General features: G+C 39.1%; 1 protein-coding gene and 1 long non-coding RNA gene across 5 annotated transcripts in view; one reads left to right on the forward strand and one right to left on the reverse strand.

Annotated features, from left to right (window-relative positions):
* The window catches only part of LOC123334464, a 128,315-nt gene extending 114,838 nt beyond the window's left edge, over positions 1 to 13,477 (reverse strand). Inside the window, exons 1-3 of one of the 2 annotated variants that reach the window (XR_006552339.1) lie at positions 13,355 to 13,477; positions 12,851 to 12,936; positions 986 to 1,123 (exon numbers count right to left, since the gene is read on the reverse strand). This is a non-coding gene — a long non-coding RNA (uncharacterized LOC123334464). Of the gene's footprint in view, positions 1 to 985; positions 1,124 to 12,850; positions 12,937 to 13,354 lie in introns of those variants that run through there. The other variant, XR_006552338.1, reaches the window with a different exon arrangement.
* The window catches only part of KCNIP4 (potassium voltage-gated channel interacting protein 4), a 1,300,658-nt gene that overhangs the window by 649,093 nt on the left and 629,312 nt on the right, over positions 1 to 22,253 (forward strand). The window lies entirely within an intron of this gene.

Here is a 22,253-nt window from a genome sequence, read left to right on the forward strand (position 1 = left end):
AGGTTCCCCAGACCATTCTGACTACAAGTTGTATTAAACCAGCTGTTCTATCTCTACTTTCTAAAATTTCACCAAAAATTTCTTATATCACATCTTTGTATTTTAAGGATGTTATCACAGATGTATTTGCTACCAGGAGAATTGCTCTTCAATATAATCTGTTTAATGAACCATTTTATTCAATACATTAAGACTAATTAATGGAGAAATTATGTTTATATTACTTGTTATGCCCAATAATCTGGTAGGCTTGCATTCACTTAAACTGAGTCTTCTCAATACAACCATACAAAGTACAATTTTCAGAAGTTAAGTGTCCCTTATACCCAGGAACCTGTCAACTTGAGAATGAAATTTATTTTGCAAACTTGATTAAAGCTGTCATACTTACTCCTTAACATTTTGGGAGCGCTCGTATTTATTTTGAGAACTGAACATAAAAGCTGATCTCTGCCTGATAACTGCCATCGAGTTGTTCCTCTGGTGGCCCCTTAAGATTTGTTTAGTTCAAATTCCTTGTAGTTTTCTTTGTGATCAAAGGGTGACATTTCATGAATTTACTACAATCCAACATCACTTTTGACAAAAATTCTTAATACTGAGAGTTAAATCTGTTATCATAAAACCAAATCAGTTTCTCTTACCACTTTTAGTGGCAGACAAGTAGCCCTAAAGAGAACTTTATGATTACATTTTAAAAGCCTACTTGCTGTGATCTTTAATGCATAAACCAGAACTGAGTGATAACTGAGGCAGTTTTTGAGGAAAGCAAGGTATATATTTCTACTGAGCTGGAAATCTCAAAAAAAAAAAAAAAAAAAAGAACTCTGTCCAATTCGATTCATTAAGCAGACATTAACTTTAAAGAAACATAATTTTAAGATAAAATTAAGATACATGTAGGTAGCAATTTATTGTTGTGATAGGTGAGACTATGATTCTATTTATCATTTGGGTTTCTGGCAAATGTGAAGACCCCTTCCAAGACAGGCGATGGTACGATGCATGTCCTTCTTGCCGAATCCAACACATTGGTGCCTGCTGTCACATTCAAGTAACTCTCATTACAGAGAAATGACCATCAATCAGACATTCTTCTGAAGCACTGAAGTTTGTTCCTAGCCTATTTGAATTCATAAAAAATTAAAATTTGGCAGCAATATGGAGATAGGCATTGCATTTATTTAAAATGACACTTTTTTTGAGTTATTCATATATCTTTCCATTTCCAAAGCTCAAACTTCCTAATTATTAAATTTTATTAGAGCTATTTTGACCTTTGTATTATCTCAAGGGTTAGTCTACATTAACTGTTATAAGCCTTGGCCTTTTAGATTATGAATTTTCATATTAGAGATGAATATTTAGATTTATGTAATATAATCAGCCTCCTGAAATCACAGTACTTTCAATCATATTTCCTTCCATAACAATCCCTAAACCTGGGGCCAATCTCTGCTATACCCTCCCAGCTCCCAAGATACTGCATATAGTAACAGCTAACCTTTTGTGAAAATTTACTATGTACCAGGCACAAAAGTAATATTTCATCTGTATTATTTAGTATAACTCTTCTTATGAGGGAGGGGCTGTATTATCCCTAACTTTGGTAAGGGGTGACTAGAGGATGAGAAGTTAGGTATCATGCGCAGTTTCCCAGGAAGCTAACTGCAGAGTCCTCCAGATGTAGTTCCTATGATCCAGGCTTTCCCCAGAATGGCCTGATATCTACTGGTTTCTCATATACCAAACTCATTCTCATTCCAGCTCATCTCCAGTAAATTTGTGAAACCATGATGTGTTGACATTCTTCCTTAGAATGTTCTCTCCTTCACCCTCTCATTTTTTCCAACCCTATAAATGCCTCAAACTCAGCTACATTCTCACCATCCTGAAGCTCATTCCAGTCCCTATATATATATTTTTTAAAGACACCCATTTCAAAAGGACAAAGTCCAAACCTCTGAGCCTGGTGTAGAAGATCCTTCATGATTTGGTCCCTGCAACACTCATATCTCTGCTTCACTAAGCCTTCCCTCTCTCCTGAAAATCAGAAATACTTCCTGCTGTCAGCATACTTGGACCTCTTTCCTGCTTCATTTTTCTCAATAGTAATTAGAACAGAGGTTTTATAGTTTACTGTATTTTTATATTTTACTTTGTAAAGAATTTATCTTATGTGCGTATGTGTTACTTTGGGTATCTTTCTCCAAAGGAATAAAGTCCAAACAGGAATTTCAGTCTGTGTCTCTTAGGCTTCATATATCCAGCATCTAAAACAGCCCCTGGCACATCACAGACCCTCAATAAGTAGTCCTCAAGTGAATACTGAATTACCCAAAGTTTCTAAATACATCACACCGTTTGATTTCCTTTTGCCATTTTTCTTACTGCTTCCAGTGCCTTGAATATCCTTTGCTACTGGTGTGCTCAAGAATACCTGGCCATCACTGAAGACTCAGCTTAAAGGCGTCATTTTTCATGTTAGAGATAACTTGGGTTAAGGTCTCCACTCTTTTCTCCTGAGTATATACTCTGGGCAGATAACTTCATTTCTCTAAACTTATTTTCTTCATTTGTAGAATAGAGATAATAGTTCTTATTTCTTAGGGTCATCAAGAGAATTAAAGAAGATGGCAAGTGAAGTGCCAATGCACTTATCTCAGTGCTTGACACATTATAAAATTTCAAATTATTAATCATTTTTTTCATTCCTAACTCCTCTGTACTAAACCCTCATAGAATTTACCATTCCACATTTATCACACTTATGTCATGTCCCTATTAAAACACTAGATCTTGTAGAGGGCAAGAAGTGTGTTTTACTCATCTTTATAGGCTCAGAACATATAAAATTCTGAATACTAATATTAATAACCATCATTTATTGAGTTTAATTTTGTACCATATACTGTGCTTAGAGGGCTAAAACATTGTATCATTGATTCTCATAATACCCCATTGAAGAATACTTTAAAAAAGACTCAATCAGATAATCTTGCTTTCTCAGGGTCAATTAGTGAGTGGTAAAAGTGGAACTAGAAGTGAAGTCTACCTAGCTTAAAACTTTGTTCTGCATCATTTTTCTACAACCAGAATGGATGGATTGATGGATGAGTGGGTGGATAGGCAAATGAAGACTGTTCTTAAACTTAAAATAAGTTTACACTCTTATCTTAATATATAATCTGGAGCACATATAGATTGCTGCTGCTAAGTCACTTCAGTCGTGTCCGACTCTGTGCGACCCCATGGACTGCAGCCTACCAGGCTCCTCCGTCCATGGGATTTTCCAAGCAAGAGTACTGGAGTGGGTTGCCATTGCCTTCTCCCACATACAGATTATTCTACAGCATTTCACCAATTAACCACACAGACACTAGAATATTTTATCAGTTTTTCTTTTCATCTTAAAACGACAGGATAAGGATCATAATTAAATTGGCCATATATGGGGCTCCTTTCTTCTTTAGAAAAGGTTGTCAACTTATTTAGGAATGGTATAGGAAGTATAATACCATTAGTAAATGCACAGGCTCTAGTACTAGACTGTTTCAGTCCACTTGACCACAGCATTGACTACCTGTGTAATGTTGATCCAATTATTTAACCTTACTGAGGGTTAGTATCCACAGCTGCAAAGTGAAGATAATATTTAAATAATAATGGACTTAGTAAAAATGGTTGAATTAACACATGTAAATTATTTAGGCCAGATCCTGGCTTATAGTATGTGTCTTATGAAAATAATTAGACTTAATAAAAATGGTTAATACATGTAAATTATTTAGAACAGGTCCTGGTGTACAGTATGTGTCTTATTATATATTTTGCCTAATTTTCCTTTGGATATATTTCGTTAATGCATGTATATTAGACATGCTTTAATTACAAATAATTTTAGATATCACTAGGAGAAGCAGCTTTAACCACAAATATGAGCTTTATTCTTTTGTATTGTTTAGTCAGACCACTGCTACTGTAACTCACCATGTTTTTTCTTTACTGAAAACTTTTAAAATTCTAGTTATTCTAATAATACGCTCTTATATATTGTTTGCATTCATTACCCTAAGCTCAGCAGGTACCGCTACCCCAATCAAAGTGGGCCTTACAGATTCTCATACTGGCAGTAAAGGAGCCTGGATTCAAACTCACATCTTTCTGAATTCAAATCTGGCCTTCTTTACAACACCCAGGTTGACCAGTTTGAAATGGCATTTTATCTCAGCCCTGAAGGAGGTGTTTAGGGTTAAAAATGTTTTGATTTCAGAATCTCTGCCAGTTACAAATAATAGCTACAAGCCTGCTTATATATGGAGTCTTTGGGGACTTGCTGGCATTTTTGCTATCTCAGATCAAATGCAGCAGACAATGGAAAGATGTCAGGATTGTGAATGTTCCCAGTAGACTCGGTGTTTACAAGCGGGTAACAGCCTTGACTTTGCATATGTAGACTTAAAATTTTCCTGACAGGTAAAATGTAGCTCTGCGTCTTCTTTTGAAATGAATTCCTACAGAGGTGTGTTTCCAGCACTGCAAGCTCTTCCTGGAGCCCAGTATTTTCATGATGTGTCTAGTTTCTTATACAGCTGCCCTGGTTGGGGGATGTTTTCATGACAACCTTTTAGTAATGGTAAATACTCTCCAAGTTATAAAATGCTTCTGAATATAAAATGCCTGACTTTTCTAGAAACGAATATCCTGGCCCAGCCTTGATTTTGAGTACAACCATCTTTCGTCACTACTGTCTTTTGAGCTCTTTTGAAAGGGCAAGAAATATGTCCGATTTTATGAGGTTTCTAGTTTACAGAACAATGCTTGGCTAAGACCCTGACAAAAAGAATAAAACAGATATAGACAGATATAGGCAGATAATTAAATGATGTAGTTAAAGCAAAACAGGGTAGGATAGAGTGGGTATACAAGGTACCAGGAGGATAAAATTGGTATAAAAAGCCAGGTGATGAATCCCCTTCCCCAGTCCACTTTAGGGTAACTCAGCCAAAGTAAGACTGAATATTTGTATGTGTGTTTTATCTGAGAAATGACTGAGATAGAGTCAACTGGAACCATCTCTCCCCTCTCTCTAATTCTCATCCCCCCACCCTCGGGTAAATACCGGGGACAGTGGAATTGGGACTGATCTTTTCCCCTCCTCACCTCTAGAGTTAAGGCTTATGTATTGGAGAGCAAAAGTGGGATTTTCCTCAACCTCATGATAAAATCAATCTTTTGTAGTTCAAGGGCTAGCTATGTAACATACCTTACATCAATTTTCTTGAGCTACCCAGCCCACGTACTTATAAACTCTCTCTTATTGTAGTGCCCTGACCATGACTCTCAGAAGCTTGAGCTCTCAAACCTCAAGGAGTTCCTTGCTTTCCCTCTGGCTTTGCTTTCTCTTCTAAAGACAAGGCTACAAGGGAGATTTCCATATGAGGTGGACACACATGAATGGCTGAAATATGGAAGGATTCATGATAATTGCATTGTAATGTAGCATCCCCTGCCAGTTGTGAGTTAGAGTGCTTTAACATGTTGAGAAAGGGGTGACTCTTTGCCAGACCAACCATGTTCCTTCCTTGTCACCTCTGCGTTAGCTGGCTGAGCATAAAGTATTCACCAACACATTCAAACCTTGTACTTTGAAGGTGCATTTAAGCATTAAGAGAGATGGTGACTACATTTCTCTTGCTATGTGTGGAAAATTAAATTCCTAAGCCTCAAATTTATTGCTTATATCAAAAGACTGTCTATTCATGATAGAATGGTCAAGCAACCTTTGAGAACACGAATATAGTTAGGTATTTTACACCAGACAATCACTGAGGCTAGGCTCGGGCAGAATGGTCAACATGAGAAAAATAACAACCGGATAATCTGCATAAAAATTAACATCTGTAATTTCAGATATTTCAGAATGTGGGTCTTCTTGAGTATGATGGATATGAGCTAGTTAAAACTGAGGTATGAATATTTCCTTAATGAACACAAATACATTATCCAGATCTCCAGGCTTCAAATTATTGCTAATCTGAGAAATTTATATTCTGAAGGTGTTTTAGATAAATGTTCACTGCCAAGGTTAATAACACCAACAGAAACAGAATAAATAGCTGTTGGGTGAAAGAACAAAATAGAGTAAGAAACAAATTGCAGATCGTTTCAAATCAGTCAAACCTAAATATGATTGAGAAAATACAACTGCTTGAGGAAAGGGTTTAATTTTTCCTCAATATAATGCGGAAAATAAAGATAGTATTTATTGATGTATTTGAACTTTAGAGAGAGTCATGATAGTTCTTGGCCCCAAGCACTTGAACTTTCTCCTGTTACTCACCATAAAGTCCAAACCCTTAGGAGAACAGTCCTTTCTCCTTTGGTACAAACTACCTTCCAGCTCCCTTCCATCCTGGCACTTCTGCCAAATTCAGTGTATAATTAATTACCCACCATCTTCCTTTGCTGTGCTATCTTACATCCACTCACAATGTCCTTTACTGACTTGGTCCTTTGCAAAAGCCTCACACCCTCAAAGTCAAACACATACATTTTTCCCACCTCCCAAGATAAATGCCCCTGACCAATAGCACTCTTCATACTATAAAATCATCCACCTTTCATTTATATGATTCTCATTGTCTAATGTTATTTAATTCAACTAAAACTTTTAAAAATTTATTTGTATTGAAGGATAATTACTTTACAGTATCATGTTGGTTTTTGCCATATATCAACTTATGGCAGAAAGTGAAGAGGAACTAAAAAGCCTCTTGATGAAAGTGAAAGAGGAGAGTGAAAAAGTTGGCTTAAAGCTCAACATTCAGAAAACGAAGATCATGGCATCCGGTCCTATCACTTCCTGGGAAATAGATGGGGAAACAGTGGAAACAGTGTCAGACTTTTTTTGGAGGGGGGGGGGGCTCCAAAGTCACTGCAGATGGTGATTGCAGCCATGAAATTAAGACACATACTCCTTGGAAGGAAAGTTATGACCAACCTAGATAGCATATTCAAAAGCAGGGATATTACTTTGCCAACAAAGGTCCATCTAGTCAAGGCTATGGTTTTTCCCTGTGGTCATGTATGGATGTGAGAGTTGGACTGTGAAGAAAGCTGAGTGCCAAAGAATTGATGCTTTTGAACTGTGGTGTTGAAGAATACTTTTGTGAGTCCCTTGGACTGCAAGGAGATCCAACCAGTCCATCCTAAAGGAGATCAGTCCTGGGTGTTCTTTGGAAGGACTGATGCTAAAGCTGAAACTCCAGTACTTTGGCCACCTCATGTGAAGAGTTGACTCATTGGAAAAGACCCTGATGTTGGGAGGGGTTGGGGGCAGGAGAAGGGGACAACAGAGGATGAGATGGCTGGATGGCATCACCGACTCGATGGATATGAGTTTGAGTGAACTCCGGGAGTTGGTGATGGACAGGGAGGCCTGGTGTGCTATGATTCATGGGGTTGCAAAGAGTCAGACACGACTGAGCAACTGAACTGACTGAACTGATACACATGTCCCCTCCCTCTTGTTATTTTTTATTGCAGTTAATTTGGTTAGTGTGCCTTCACACTTCACAATCTACTTGCTTATATGGTTATTGAGATTCTCTTTAGCTTTCTCTGATATCTTCCTTTCCCGTAACATGGATGCATTTGCTTGTTATTCATGTATTCATTCATTCCTATCATATAAAACACGTGTTATATTGTGAAAATTAAGTTTATAATAGGTACTATCTTAAAATCCTTCCATCTACAACCTGTGGATTATATGTTGTTGAAGCCAACACATGTTATTGATGGTTCCTATATATGAGTGAAAGTGCTTCCCTGGTGGGTCAGACAGTAAAGAATCTGCTTGTAGCGCAGGAGATCCAGGTTCGATCCCTGGGTCAGGAAGATCCCTGGAGAAGGGAATGGCTACCCACTTCAGTGTTCTTACCTAGAGAATTCCATGGACAGGGAAGCCTGGAAAGCTACAGACCATGGCGTCACAGAGAGTTGAACACGACTGACTAACACACACACACACGAGCACTCTGTCCAAATGGTTTTTCTCAGAACAATTTCTACCCATCACTGTTATAACTCTCATCACATTATATAATAGTATTCTGCCTTTCATGAATTAGTAATACATAGCTTTTGACAGAAACCATGCCATGCGGCTTTAATCTCCCAGCACCTAGCACTTAACAGGCTCTAGATAAATGTCTGTTTAATAACATAAGGTTGAATGCATTGATAGGTAGAAAAATGAATACATAAAAAAAAAAATTTTATGTATAAGTAACTATGGATGTAATGCGTTTGGAGGCAAAAGTCCAATTAAGGGTATAATACTTATAATGTTATTTAAATTAAGGTTAACAATGAGAATTGCAAAAGATGCATCATCAAGACATAGAGGTCTAATGGGGGTCACATTTTTTTGGTCTAAAGATGAGTAACTCCTGCCATGCAAACCTAGCCCCACCTCATCCTCCCAGCCACCACACCCAAAACCACTCACATCTCATCAGGTATCTAGTCTCTGGTCTCAAAATGGTGGCCAACGGGAGAGTACTTTGAGCCGTGAGTACTTTCCGATTTGGGAAACCAGTGTAACAGCATTTAGGGTCTCTGTCACTATATCCTTACAGGTTCTTAAATAATATGGAGACAGAATGGAGACAATTCCTAATTATGCACTTCTGCTCCCAAAGGAAACATTTTACCTCAGCCCTCAAGTGAGAGACAGGGCTACCTCAAGCTTTGGTCCCTCTGTGCTCCTGCTGTTCTCATGGAGAGTGATGGCAGTCAAAACCATCACCTTTGAATTGCAAAGACCAGAAAGTACTTATCAAAAAATCAGTAATGATGTTTTACAGCACAGCTTGCAACCAAGAATTTGAAAAGTTCAATTTTCTCATTTCCAGAAGAGCTATATAACTTGTAAGCATAATGTGGATTTTTATTTTACAGATGAAAAATGTAGGCACCTGGTGAATTTCCTAATGCTAGTGCTGTTGGTGATAAAAGCAGGGTGGCAAACTCTCCTGATTCACTGTAGATACATTTATCCTAAAAAATCAGGCCCCACATGGCTAGGGCAAGGCTTGAGAAGCACTGTTTTTATTCACAGTGGTGGGGACTTTGGACCAGAAAGCAAGCCTGACATAATGCTCAGGAGAGGGCTCAGAGCTACAACTTGAGTGTATCCATCTGGGTAGTAAATGGATTAGGGAGGACTGCTGGGATGGGACGGTCTTCAGAGGGCAACACCCAAGGATCAGAGGGACTGGAAACATGAGTATAAGAGGAGAAAACATGAAATCAGATGGACAAGCATCAAAACAAGGGCTTCACCACTCACTAGCTAGTAAGCAAGTTCTCACCAAGTACTGTGTGGTCTTGAGCAAGTTGCTTAACTTCTCTTAGCCTCTATTTAATTTTCAAAAAGCAGATTAAAAAGGAAAGAGAACAAATGTCAAAGAATCAAAGAGCAACTGAGAAGATTCAGTGAGATTTCACACACACACACACACACACATATATAGTGTTTAGCACTTTAGCTCAATAAATGCTGGCTATTATTACTATTATCCATTACAATAAAGTAGGTGAGGGTAAATAACATATACAAGAATTATTTCTTACATTCTTATACATTTTACTTATTCATATAGTTCATTCTTTAATACTTTTGTGATTTTTAGAACATGAATCACTTACAAGTGGGACAAAAGTAAAGAAAAGTAGAATAACACAATTCAAGAGACTTCAGTGTTTAAGGTCACAGCCACTTTAAAAGCTGTACTTAGTTCTTTCGATAAAGTAAACTTTGGTGCAATTACAACTCAAATCTTTTTAGGAGCCAGACCATAAAAAGAGTTAACATTTTCTAATATTAACTGTCTTATTGGCCCTCTCTGGGTAAAGTCCTCTGTAGGATGGTTTATAGATGCAAATTTCAGGGAGCAGATAAGAATAATGGCTAACACTTCTTGAGCATCTTTACATGCCAGATAATGTTTGAGGCATTTGTAAGGAGCACTGCACCCAGTCCTACCTGTATGCAACTGAAGCCAGGACTATTATACTAATTTTATAGATGGAGAAACTGGAGCATTCAAAAGTGAGTGAAACAGTTAACCAGTACTGGAGGAAGGTTACAAACCACGACATCTGACCCAAGCGTCTTTGACTTCAACATTAAGCTTTCCCTTCTTCCTGTCCAAAGTATCCAGGAGAAACATGGAAATAAGTAATTTAGTAAGTGTGAACTGCAGAGTATACATCTCCCTAAAGCAAGTAAGATGATGAGGAGGATGAAGAAGAAAGGTGTGATAGCCAAGAAAAACATACCTTTGAGCCAGTTTCCACCTCTGGGCTGCCAAGGTCCAGCAATGGATGCTGACTTAAAGCAAAATTTAAAAGATTTACGGACTTGAAACTTGAGAATGATCCTGGAGAATACTGAAACTTGGCCCTCGACTTGACAGAATGTGAGGATAATTGCCTTTTTTTTTTTTTTTTTATTAACCAAAACCTTATAGGCAGAGACTCAAATTCAATTCAAAAATTCTGATTCATTTTTAGACTGCTTCATGTATATTTATATGATTAACAATATTATTTTGACTATATTTTTAACATAGAAAGGAAATGGGGTTTATACTGTGAGGAATTTTTAGAAACAGCTATCTTCTTTTTCTTAAAGGCTGTGATGGAAAACACAACAAAGTACATAGAGAGGGTTCATTGTTAAGGAAATCCATTAGTTTACAATGTATTCTTGTACTTTTGAAAGGTAATTATGCACTGACTAGGAATATTTTCTGGACAAAAAAAAACCCCACACAAACAAAAAAACTATCAAAATTTTCTTCATAGCATGTCAATTCTTCAAAAAGAAGGCCTCAAGAAAACAAATACCAAAGTCAATATTCTTTTAAAGCTCCGAATGACTTTTACTTGGCTAGATAAGCCTTTTCACATCCCTTTTTGAAACCAGGTGAGACATAAACAAATTTATTATGAAACTGTTCTAATTTCTGAATATACTCAGGATATAGAGTAATTAATCAAAATCATTTTATTGCTTATATTTTGTAGTAAAGTGAAATAAATATAAGATTGTGTCCACCAACTGTAAAGATTAGATATATTTTAATTCTAAATTCTGAAAAAAGAGAAGGGACTAAATGGCAGAGTAGAAGGATCTTGAACTTACCTCCTCTCATGAGCACTGCAAAATCACAACTGCTGAACAACCATAGATTTTATACACACACACACACACACATACCTAGCAAAAAAGTGTGTGTGTAAAGGCACAAACCACAACAGAACAGTAGGAGAGACGCACTTATATAATAAATTCCCATACCAAACAGTTGGGTGACCCACAAACTGGAGACCAATTATATTGCAGAAGTTCTCCCACGGGGTGTGAGAGCTCTGATCCCCATGTTAAGCTCCCAAGCCTAGAAGTCTGGCCTCAGGAGGAGAATTCCCCAGAGTATTTGGTTTTGAAGACCAGCGGGGCTTGACTTCAGGAACCCCATAGGATGGGGCAATCGACATTCCACTCTTGGAGGACACACATAAGACCACACGCACACCAGCACCCAGAGCAGAAGCACTGACTCCATAGGTGCCTGAACCAGACTTACCTACTAGTCCCAGCACTGCTGGCCCCGCCCACCGCAGAAGCTCTGGTGAACACCACAACATAAGTTCACCCAGCCTGATCTATTTTCAACACCTTCTTCATAATAAATGCTGACGAGAGAGGTCTGCATGGTCACCTACTGTGGGCCAGGATCACATTAAGAACCTAAAATGTATTGTTGAACTGGAGTGGTACTCAAGCACCCGGGACCCTTGGGCTGCCTGTCATCTACACCCACATCAAATCATGGCCAAAAGCATGAAGGAATTTACTGACATAGTTGAAAAGGCCTTGCGCAAAAGATACACCAAGAAACAACAAGCGTGAGATGTACACAGAGACACTTTGGATTACTGCAGAATCATAGGTTATTGGCGGTAGTTCACACTGTCAGTGGGAAACTCACTGAACACAGTTTTGTAAACTTACATCTGTGGCATGATCAAGTTGGAAAATATAGTGATTGGTAATGCTGAGAGTCACAATTAGTCACAGGTAGGAGGAGTTCATCCTATAGGGGCTACACCATAAATCAGTTCTTTACAATGTGCATGACAATCACCTGGGGCTCTTGTTACACCTTAGATTCTAATTCAACACATAGGAGATGGGGCATGAGGCTCTGTATTTCTAACAAGCTTCCCTAACAGCCTGAAAGCCACAGATCCTCAGACTACACTTTGCCTAGCAAGCCCACAGACCTTGTTGACCCAAGTTCAAAACGGAAATATGATATAGTTGACTTACTTAGATCTAAGTCATGCGTGTAGGTGGCATTAGAACCTTCCAGCCAAGGTGCACGATTTTACCAGAAAAAACAATCATTCACGGAGGAAAAAGACCAAAACAGAATGCTCACTCTGAGTCTCAGAGCATGTGGGAGACAGAGCTGGGGGTTGAGGGGTCTGGAAACTCATACAGAAATGAAGAGAGGGAACAAATGCACAGCAGTCATAGAAATAGCAACAACATTGTTCAACTGAATAAATAATCCATGTTTGAAAAGCAGAGAAGAAGGTAACCTGGGGTGTTTGAAGTCAGTCTGGGGAATGCCAGGCCCAGAACATTAGACTCACCTGCACAAAAAGGCAAACTTCAAGGTCCTTAACAAGGAGCAATGAAAGAAATCAGCGCAGGAAAACCAACGCTGTCACAAATGTCCAGATTCCTAGACATGGGAAGTGAACTCACCTGCTCATCTTCAGCTTCCAGAAGGAACCTTAGCAAGAGAAGTCAGTGTCCTGGTTCCACAGGAAATAGCACGTCCCGCAAGGAATCTAGGAAAGGATGATGTATTGGGAGTTGGAAAACTCAGCTCAGCTCTGCTGCTACTGCTGCTAAGTCGCTTCAGTTGTGTCCGACTCTCTGCGACCCCAGAGACGGCAGCCCACCAGGCTCCCCTGTCCCTGGGATTCTCCAGGCAAGAACACTGGAGTGGGTTGCCATTTCCTTCTCCAATGCATGAAAATGAAAAGTGAAAGTGAAGACGCTCAGTTGTGTCCAACTCCTAGCGACCCCATGGACGGCAGTCCACCAGGCTCCTCTGTCCATGGGATTTTCCAGGCAAGAGTACTGGAGTGGGGTGCCATTGCCTTCTCCATCAGCTCTGCTACCCACACCAAATTGCTCCGTTATGTTTACGTCACGTGACACATACTGAAAGTGAACCAGTGAAAGGCCTGTATTCCTGCCTACCTATAGGGTGCAAAATCAACACATGTGAGTTAAGTGCCTCTCGCTGTGAACATATGCAATCCGTTCGAGGCACAAGGCAGGCAGCACTCTGGTAGAGCCCTGAGTTTCAAAGTGAGGTCCTAGGTCAGCAATATCAGCATCACCTGGGAACCTGTTAGGAAATTTAGATTCCCAGCCTCGCTTGCTCCCAAGCTACCAATCACTCCTGTGGGGGTGGCACCTGGCACCATGTGTTCTAACACGCCCTCCAGGTAATTCTGATGCAGGCTCTCTGCAGTAGTTTACTGAAAGCTTGGTGAAGAGATAAGGCAGGTGTGGCAAAGGACAATCATTATAAGCAGACTTGATAACGGTGCTTTTAAAAGAGCTATATGGAAGGATAAAAGCCTGTTTACAGGGAGAGGAAACCCCCAGTACAGATTATGTAAAACAGTAATTAATAAAACATGCTCAGTGATCAATAATAACAACAAAAACAAAGTGGATGAATATATATTGTAGTAAAAAAATACAAGTGGAAATTTAATAGCAGGCATTCACAATTTTTGCCTCTTCAGTTCAGTTCAGTAGCCTCTTATTTCACAGCAACATAAATGTGTCTACTGGTAAGGACACAATTAGGAATTTTCAATAATCTGTATGTCTCTTTCAAACATATTTCTCCAGCATGGTAATGGAGACTACCTTAGGCTTTTTGGGTAGTCCTGTGGTATAAATATATTTAACAGAGTATCCAGAAAAATTGCTAAAAATACCAAACCCAAAATATATGTCTTCAAAAAGTCACATAGTACCGTAAAATTGAAGATAGGAATGTGTATGGCATGTTTTTTTTCAGATTCAAATTTTACTTCCCTGGTGACCTTATCAATATAGATAATCCCAGCACCACGTATTTATCATCTCCCAAACAAATATTATTTCTACCCTTCTATAATTTTCTGTTCTTGTTCCCCTCCAAAAACTCCTGCTCTTCCTTCTTCTGGTTCCTTATTTTAGAAATAATATCACCAACATCTATGTGTTGTCCCAGACTAGAAACATAGGCAACATATTTGATTCTTCTAATTCTTTGGCCTGTTCCTCTTTTGGATTGATTTATTAACTCTTTCATTTGTATTAAATATTAAGGATACTAGCTGAGAAGGCAATGGCACCCCACTCTAGTACTTTTGCCTAGAAGATCCCATGGACGGAGGAGCCTGGTAGGCTGTAGTCCATGTGGTCGTTAGAGTCAGACACGACTGAGCGACTTCACTTTCACTTTTCACTTTCATGCATTGGAGAAGGAAATGGCAACCCACTCCAGTGTTCTTGCCTGGAGAATCCCAGGGACGGGGAAGCCTGGTGGGCTGCCGTCTATGGGGTCGCACAGAGTCGGACACGACTGAAGTGACTTAGCAGCAGCAGCAGCTCTTATCTGTGCTAGGTAGGTGAGTATGTTTCCCAGTTTATGGTTTACTTTTGTATAGAGTATTTTTGTGTGTGTATTATAGCTGTTTTAAATTTTTATGTGTTCAAATCTATCAGTTTTATGTTTCTATATAATCATATTTATCAGTAATTTTCTTTATGGCGTCTGGGTTTCATATCAAGTGTAGAAATACCCAGGCTATTTTATTAGTAAACATAATCACAGGCCTTGGACTGAAGAACTTTTCAAAAACTTGTTAAGATACTTGAAACTCGAAATCTGAAACAATATTTTTGCTGCAGAAAACAAGATAATTGCAAAATATAAATAGCTAAATGTTTAACTGGTATTTACAAATATGATATAATGTCAGCTTCATTAATTATGAAATTTAACATTCAGAAATGTATTTTAAAAAGATATATCCATACTTTGCTATATCCTACCTGAATTTCAGTGACTCTCTTATTTCATCCATTTACATTCCTTCTGACTTTAGCTAATTTCAAGCCTCCTTCCCTGGAAGCTCAGATGGTAAAGAATCTGCCTGCAGTGCATGGGATGCGGGTTTGACCCCTGGGTCAGGAAGATCCCCTGGAGAAGGGAATGGTTACGCACTCCAATATTCTTGCCTGGAGAATTGCATGGACAGAGGAACCGGGTGGGCTACAGTACATGGGTCGCAAAAAGTCAGGCAGGACTGAGCAACTAAGCACACAAAACAGGTTTGCTCAGCCTCCGGGACCTAATGCCTGATAATCTAAGGTAGAGCTGGTGTGTTAATAGAAATAACGTCACAGTAATGTAATATGCTTGAATCATTCCAAAGCCATCGCCACCACACTGGTCCATGGAAAACTTGTCTTCCTTAAACCAGTCCCTGGTGCCAAAAAGGATGGGGACCTCTGTGACCTAAAGGACCAGCACAGCCTCCTAACTGGTTTACCTGCCATAAATATCTAGGTTTTACAAGTCTAGACTTTTCATCTTAAAACAGAGGTCAAATTATGTTATTGCCTTCCTCATAAACGCCAAACTTCTTAGAATGGCTTTCAAGGCTTTGTATTTCAAGGCTTAAATCCAGCCTCTCTGCTTTTGACTCTCTGTATTGTTTCTCTGAGCCAGGAGGCAATTCTTTCAGCATTCCCTGTGCTCCCCTGCCTCTGTTACTGTTTTCTCCCTCTGCAGTGCCTTTCCTTCTCAGTTTACCTGGAATTTTATGGGATCCTCAAAGCTCAGCTTACATACCACCTACTTGTAGTGTTTTTCCTGATCCTCTTCCCCAAACCCAAACACCTTGTTGGGGTGTGTGTGTGTGTGTGTGCACCTGCCATGGTGTTTATTCATCCTTCTAAGTTCCTCAGAGCAGGAATCTTACCTGTACCCCTGATAGGACTGATATGGTATGTATCAACAAAGTGCTCATTGAATCAAACTCCTTAAAAAATTAATTCTGAAGAAATATCAGTTTAAATTTTGAGACAGAAGTTACCAGAGTAGGGCTCAATAAATATTTTTAAATGAGTGGATGGGTGGTTGAATGAGTGAATTAATCTATAATGCAAACTGTTTGCAAATTCGTGTTCCTGTATAAATTAGGTTATGAATTAAATCTGAGCCTTTTTTGCAGGATAAAATCTCATTGTCTTTATTTTCTTGATAACCCAGTGTTGGTGACTGGTAGAAGAATGACCAATTTTCCAGCTTTTATCCCTTCATCTAAAGTAAATTGCATGAAACAGAAGTGATTCACTCATCTGATTTCATCATGGTATCCTTCAGGAAATGTTTGAACCCTAGGACCAATTTGATTGCCAAGAACACTATTTCATAGTATGGCTATATATGTGTGTGTCATGAGCTGATGATATTGTTAAAGATCAAAAGAATAAATTTATATCACTGGAAGCAGTCTGTGCAGATGTTTCACAGGTCAATTTCCTTCAACACAATGGACACTTTACAGGGTCTTAAATGTTTACAGTGGTATTTTATATGCTTTCCTGATTTATTTATTATCTTAAGAGAGAGCCAGGGCACAGTGTTTGCAGAATAATAATTCTCCTGAAAAGTTTATAAATACTTATGCCTTTTCTGGGGGCTTCCCAGGTGGTACTGGTGGTAAAGAATCCCCCTGCCAAAGCGGAAGATGTAAGAGACATGGGTTCAATCCCTGAGACTGGGAAGATTCCCTGAAGGAAGGCAAGGAAACCCACTCCAGTATTCTTGCCTGGAGAATCCCCTGGACTGAGGAGCCTGGTCGGCTACAGTCCACAGGGTCTCAAAGAGTCGGACATGACTGAAGCGACTGAGTGTACATACACAACAGCATGCCTTCTCTGACCTTCAATTTGTTCACCTTATCTGTAGTGATTAAGATTATCACATGCTCATCTTCAAGAAAATAGAATAAAAAGTGCTTTTTGAACTCACACCTAAAGGCAAAGCAATTTATGTCAATTTGCATTGCTGCTTAACAAAGTACCATACCATGGAGGCTTTAAGCAGAAACGTATTGTCTCACAGCTCTGGAGGGTAGAAGTCTGAGATCGGTGTCAGCAGGGTTGGCCCCTTGGGAGGCTGTGAGGGAAAATCTCTTCCTTGGCTGGTAGTTTACTGGCAATATATAACTGTACTAGCTTTATAGAAGCATCACCCTGATTCTTTGGTTTTTCTTCACATGTCATTCTCCCTATATGTGTCTCTGTGTCCAAATTTCCCCTTTTTATAAAGACTCTGGCCATAATGGGCTTCCCAGGTGGTGCTAGTGGTAAAGAATATGCCTGTTAATGCAGATGTGAGTTCCATCCCTGGGTCGGGAAGATCACCTGGAAAAGGTAAAGGCAACCCACTCCAGTTCTTGCCTGGAAAACCCATGGACAGAGATGCCTGACGGGCTACAGTCAATGGAGTCATAAAGAGTTGGACACGACTGAGCACACACACATAACACATCTGAATACACACACCCCAGTCATAAGGGAATAAATTCAGTTCAGTTCAGTTCAGTTGCTCAGTCGTGTCCGACTCTTTGTGACCCCATGAATTACAGCACACCAGGCCTCCCTGTCCATCACCAACTCCTGGAGTTCACTCAAACTCACGTCCATCGAGTAAGTGATGCCATCCAGCCATCTCATCCTCTGTCCTCCCCTTCTCCTCCTGCCCCCAATCCCTCCCAGCATCAGAGTCTTCTCCAATGAGTCAACTCTTCACACAACATGGCCGAAATACTGGAGGTTCATCTTTAGCAGTCCTTCCAAAGAACACCCAGGACTGATCTCCTTTAGAAAGGACTGGTTGGATCTCCTTGCAGTCCAAGGGACTCTCAAGAGTCTTCTCCACCACCACAGTTCAAAAGCATCAATTCTTCGGCGCTCAGCTTTCTTCACAGTCCAACTCTCACATCCATACATGACTACTGGAAAAACCATAGCCTTGACTAGACGGACCTTCATTGGCCAAGTAATGTCTTTGCTTTTGAATATGCTATCTAGATTGGTCATAGCTTTCCTTCCAAGGAGTAAACGTCTTTTAATTTCATGGCTACAATCACCATGTGCAGTGATTTTGGAGCCCCCCAAAATAAAGTCTGACACTGTTTCCACTGTTTCCCCATCTATTTCCCATGATTGATGGGACCGGATGCCATGATCTTTGTTTTCTGAATGTTGAGCTTTAAGCCAACTTTTCCCCTCTCCTCTTTCACTTTCATCAAGAGGCTTTTGAGTTCCTCTTCACTTTCTGCCATAAGGATAGTGTCATCTGCATATCTGAGGTTATTGATATTTCTCCCAGCAATCTTGATTCCAGCTTGTGCTTCTTCCAGCCCAGTGTTTCTCATGATGTACTCTGCATATAATTTAAATAAGCAGGGTGACAATATACAGCCTTGATGTACTCCTTTTCCTATTTGGAACCAGTCTGTTGTTCCATGTCCAGTTCTGACTGTTGCTTCCTGACCTGTATATAGGTTTCTAAAGAGGCAGGTTAGGTGGCCTGGTATTCCCATCTCTTTCAGAATTTTCCACAGTTTATTGTGATCCACACAGTCAAACACTTTGGCATAGTCAATAAAGCAGAAATAGATGTTTTTCTGGAACTCTCTTGTTTTTTCCATGATCCAGCAGATGTTAGTGATTTGATCTCTGGTTCCTCTGCCTTTTCTAAAACCAGCTTGAACAACTGGAAGTTCATGGTTCACGTATTGCTGAAACCTGGCTTGGAGAATTTTGAGCATTACTTTACTAGCATGTGAGATGAGTGCAATTGTGCAGTAGTTTGAGCATTCTTTGGCATTGCCTTTCTTTGGGATTGGAATGAAAACTGACCTTTTCCAGTCCTGTGGCCACTGCTGAGTTTTCTAAATTTGCTGGCATATTGAGTGCAGCACTTTCACAGCATCATCTTTCAGGATTTCAAAGAGCTCAACTGGAATTCTATCACCTCCACTAGCTTTGTTCGTAGTGATGCTTCCTAAGGCCCACTTGATTTCACATTCCAGGATGTCTGGCTCTAGGTGAGTGATCACACCATCGTGATTATCTGGGTCATGAAGATCTTTTTTGTACAGTTCTTCTGTGTATTCTTGCCACCTCTTCTTAATATCTTCTGCTTCTGTTAGGTCCATACCATTTCTGTCCTTTATCGAGCCCATCTTTGCATGAAATGTTCCCTTGGTATCTCTAATTTTCTTGAAGAGATCTCTAGTCTTTCCCATTCTGTTGTTTTCCTCTATTTCTTTTCATTGATCGCTGAGGAAGGCTTTCTTATCTCTTCTTGCTATTCTTTGGAACTCTGCATTCAGATGCTTATATCTTTCCTTTTCTCCTTTGCTTTTTGCTTCTCTTCTTTTCACAGCTATTTGTAAGGCCTTCCCAGACAGCCATTTTGCTTTTTTGCATTTCTTTTCCATGGGGATGGTCTTGATCCCTGTCTCCTGTACAATGTCACAAACCTCATTCCATAGTTCATCAGGCACTCTATCTATCAGATCTAGTCCCTTAAATCTATTTCTCACTTCCACTGTATAATCATAAGGAATTTGATTTAGGTCATACCTGAATGGTCTAGTGGTTTTCCCTACTTTCTTCAATTTAAGTCTGAATTTGGCAGTAAGGAGTTCATGATCTGAGCCACAGTCAGCTCCCGGTCTTGTTTTTGCTGACTGTGTATAGCTTCTCCATCTTTGGCTGCAAAGAATATAATCAATCTGATTTTGGTGTTGACCATCTGAAGCTCACCCTAATAACTTCATCTTAACTTGATTACTTATATAAAATTCCTATCTTCCCATGATCTTCCACAGTCAAAAACCATGCCTAGACAATACTTGCCACTTATATAATTTGGTCAGTGTTGCAGACTTAATACTGATATTAAAACTGCAAGATTCAAAAATTCAAAAAAATAATTCCTATCTTCAAATAAAGTAACATTCAGAGGTATTAGAGGGTAGAACTTCAACACGTCTTTTTTGGAAAAGACACAATTTAACTTAATACACCCTTTAAAGGGAAATGCCTCAGGATATTACAGAAAGAACAATGCTCATCATATACCAGGCATTTTAGGTTATTATATTCAATCCTTTGACAACCTGATAAGGTAGCAGTCATCTCCATTTCAACAAATAAGAAATGTGGAGTTGAGAAAAATCAAATAATTAGGGTAAACACACCCACTAGTGAAGGACCAAGATTGAAATCCAGGCCGAAAATCTATGTGCTTTTACACTACCCTGTCTTTACAGAATATAGCCCACATGAGCAAGGCTTTTCATATAATAATTCACTGTTATATTTCCAGCACTGAAAACAGTGCCTGGCACAGAATTCATTCACAAATAGACATTTGTTGAACAAGTAAAAAAGAAAAGTTAACTGACTTATTCACAAGTGTATTCCTCATTGTAAGATGGAAGGAAAGTGAGGGTTCTGATGCTTGTACAGTAGTGGAAACCTGTCTAATATGTGGCCTTCCCACAAAATGAAAAATGTCATCGTGTACCATCATCAATCAGTTTTAAATGTAGAGAGTCTTTATTTTCTATAAGACCCTCAATCACTGGCTCCTATCAGAAGAGGTGTATATAATACACTATATTTTAAAATACACACAAACACAGACACACACACTTTCTGATGGAAATATAGCTTTACCAAATATGTGATCCTCACACACTACAAAAATCCAGTCAAACAATCATGGTTTCAGTGGTTAGGCTATTTCAGAGATCTTGTGTACCACATACATGAATATTACTTTGAAATAGAGAACCAATAGTAAGTGCCTGCTCTTGAATTTTGTTGGCATAATTTCCTTGTCCAGTGATGAGTGGACTGGAAAAAAATGCAAAACAAGGTCAAACTCACCTTGAAGATAGAGGAAGTTGCTATAAATATGAAAACAATAAAACATTCTTTTAGTCTGAGATGGATATTAATGATATAAAAATTAAAATATATTAATCATATTGAAAAACTGAAGCCAATATCTGGTAGACTTTAACATAAACATTTTAAGAAAAATCATTGGATAAAAGAGCTGGCAATGATATAAATATTATAAATGTGTCTATGGAAATGCTTTGTAGCAGTAATAATGAAGTTGAGAATGAAAGAATGAATATGAAAAGGTAGGATTTACTTTCTTTTTGTGGTCCAGATTTTAAGTGCTATACTTTTTTTATTGGAATATAGCTTCTTTACAATATTGTGTTAGTTTCTGCAGGTCAATGAAGTGAATACAAAATATGTGTACATGTATCTCCTTCCTCTTGAATCTCCCTCCCACAACCCCATTCCCCCACCCCATCTAGGTGGTCACCCAGCTGCTCCCTGTGCTATTCAACAGGCTCCCATTAGCGTTCTATTTTACATATGGGAACAGTATGGAGGTTTCTTAAAAAACTAAAAACAAAACTACCATGTGACCCAGAAATCCCATGACTGGACCTATATCATGAGAAAGCTATAATTCAAAAAGACACATGTACCTCAATGTTCAGGCTTCCCTGGTGGCTCAGATGGTAAAGAATCTGCCTACAATGCAGGAGACTTGGGTTCAATCCCTGGGTTGAGAAGATTCCCCTGGAGGAGGGCATGGCAACCCATTCTGGTATTTTCGCCTAGAGAGCCCCCAGGAACAGAGGAGCCTGTGCGCTATGGTCTGTGGGTTTGCAAAGAGATGGACACGACTAAGCAACTCACTTTGGCACAGTTCACAATAGGCAGGACATGGAAGAAACCTAAATGTCCATCAATAGATGAATGAATAAAGACGATGATGTGCCATGGTACATATATACAGTGGACTATTATTTGTTATAAAAAGAAATGAAGTTAGGTCATTTTTAGAGATGAGGAGTTACTTTTATTTTTTTAGAAAAATGTATTTATATTTTAATTTTGACTGTGCTGGGTCTTTCTTGCTGGGCTTGAGCTTTCTCTACTTGCAGCAATCTGGGGGCATCCCTTATTGCAG

This window comes from Bubalus bubalis, chromosome 7, assembly GCF_019923935.1.
Source record: "Bubalus bubalis isolate 160015118507 breed Murrah chromosome 7, NDDB_SH_1, whole genome shotgun sequence".
Taxonomy (NCBI): domain Eukaryota; kingdom Metazoa; phylum Chordata; class Mammalia; order Artiodactyla; family Bovidae; genus Bubalus; species Bubalus bubalis.